General features: G+C 40.1%; 1 pseudogene; it reads left to right on the top strand.

The window, feature by feature from the left end:
* Positions 1-410: 410 nt before the first annotated feature.
* Positions 411-523, top strand: LOC127490909 (U2 spliceosomal RNA; annotated as a pseudogene).
* The last annotated feature ends 2056 nt before the right edge of the window (positions 524-2579 follow it).

A 2579-nucleotide genomic window follows, 5' to 3' on the forward strand; every position in this document is an offset into this window, starting at 1 on the left:
GAAAGACATTGGTATTTGCTCTGAATGAGATGAGGAACCTACAGAAGGATTTTTTCTAGAGAAGTACATTTCTCTTTTTATAGTACTACATATAACATAAAAGTTATCATTCTGATCATTTTGGAGCAGGAAGTCTGTGACACTCAGTACTTCCAAATTTTTGTGCAGCTGTTACCACCATGTGTCTCCAGAATGTTTTCATCTGAAAACTTCAATTCCACTAAACGCTAACTCCCTCTCCCAATGTCTGGCAGCCATTGTTCTACTTTCTATTGACTTGGTACCCAGCATACATGGAGTCATACAACATCTGTGCTTTTGTGATTGACTTCACTTGCCATTACGACTTCCCATCCAAACTGTAGTATATATCAGAATTCCCTTCTCATTTAAGGCTGAATAACATTTTAATCGCTTCTCAACCTTTTGGCTATGATCAAGTGTAATGCCTGTTCTTACCAATTTAATAACATTTCACTATGTGTGTATGGATAAACAAAATTATTTGATTTATATAATCATATGTAATACTACATAAAATAGATAGTGTATATAATACTATATAAAATTTTGTTTATCCATTCACCTGTCAATGAACACGTGTTATCTCCACCTTTCATCTATTGTCAACATTGCTACTGTAAATATGAGCATACTGTATTGCTTTGGTTTGACAATTTATAATCATTTATATCATTTGACATTTATAATCATTCCAATTGATAAAATCCCATCTTTCCCATCTGAACTCAGACATACCATGTTAATATACTTTCCCAACCAGAAGTATCTCCAGGCAGACCTTTTTGCTCGCTCACTATGGTGCTGCAGCTGTATCATGTTAATAATGAATATGGAGACTCCCATTTTCTAATCATTTAGAGTACATGAACTTCTTTGGTAAAGAATTATTTCTGCCACTGTGTCTACTACTACTACCATTAATAGGTATTGACACTTACTTGTAAAATACTCAGTAAATAGAGAAAGAGTAAGCTGGGTTTATTCCCTCAATTAGGTACATAAAATAATTAAGCAAAACCTGTCTCCATTTGCTTCTTGTTATTAGTGTAGTTCTTAACAAGAATCTATTATTGTTAAGGTATCATTCTGGCTACTGTGCTGAGAAGATACTGGAGGTAGGTAAGTGTAGAAACAAGTAAGGGGGCCAACGCTGTGGCATAGTGGGTAAAGCCGCCATCTGCAGTGCCGGCATCCAATGTGGGCACCAGTTCAGGTCCCAGCCGCTCCACTTCTGATCCAGCTCTCTGCTGTGGCCTACTAAAGCAGTGGAAGATGGACCAGTCCTTGGGCCCCTGAACCCACGTGGGAGACCTGGGAGGGGATCCTGGCTCCTGGTTTTGGATCAGTGCAGCTCCAGCCATTGTGGCCAGTTGGGGAGTGAACCAGCATATGGAGGATTCAGAATGTTGTGAGCAACAGAGGTGCACACACACACACACACACATTTACTCATTCTATAATAAACATATTACCTCTCTTCTATCAGTCCTAGCACCAGATATGCCTCAAACACATGATCTTTCTTCAGGTCACAGAAACAAAACTTTCATATCTTATTGATCTATTCATACAACAGGGAATCCAAGTGCCCCACTTTCCAAGGAGTTACCGTGAAGGACACATTTATATTGGCAGAGAGGCAAGAGGAAGAAAGATGATGAGTCATTGTGTGTTTTGCTGTGTATCCTTGAGTTTTAATATAACTGAAAAGAGACTTCTCCGTTGAAATGACAAATGTTCTCATGAAGAATTTAAACATAAAAAGAGCATGTTCTTACTTACTCCAAACTCTCAGCTAAACAATGCCAACATACAGGTTTGAATGCAAGGTCTCTACAAACACCTTATCCACAGCAGTACATCCTGCCCTGTTCCTATCCGTGTTCTCATCCTGTCTGTTAACAGTGCCCCACTCTTTGTGTCTTGAGTTTGGATTGCACTATCTCTCTTTGTTTTATGGAACTACCGACTTTATTTCACCAGATTCACCTTTTATTTATTTATTATTGTTTTATTTATTTATTTATTTACTTGAAAGAGTTACACAGAGAGAGGAAAGGCAGAGAGAGAGAGAGAAAGAGAGATCTGCCACCCACTGGTTCATTTCCAAGTTGGCCGCCAGGAGCCTCCTCCAGGTCTCCCACATAAGTTCAGGGGCTCAAGGACTTGGTTCATCTTCCACTGCTTTCCCAGGCCACAGCAGAGAGCTGGATTGGAAGTGGAACAGCCAGGACTCAAACCATCGCCCATATGGGATGCTAGCACTGCAGGTGGTGGCTTTACCCACTACACCACAGCTCCAGCCCCCTGGTTCTGATTTAACACTTCCCAGAGATATTTCTTCTGATGTTTACACTCTTGGATCCAAATAATAACATGACAACACATTCCTGCACTGCCCCAGGTCTTGTGAGATATCTGGAGAGGAATATGAAACAATACTCCCAATAGCTTAATTCCTCCTGGTGGTCAAAGCACTATAACACACATCTCAGCAGTCTTTACACATTCGAATGCCCAATTAATCCTCTCATGGGCGTTGTTCCACCTCATCA

The sequence above is a fragment of the Oryctolagus cuniculus genome, chromosome 6 (genome assembly GCF_051225735.1).
Source record: "Oryctolagus cuniculus isolate XC-2025 breed Fujian yellow rabbit chromosome 6, ASM5122573v1, whole genome shotgun sequence".
Lineage (NCBI taxonomy): Eukaryota > Metazoa > Chordata > Mammalia > Lagomorpha > Leporidae > Oryctolagus > Oryctolagus cuniculus.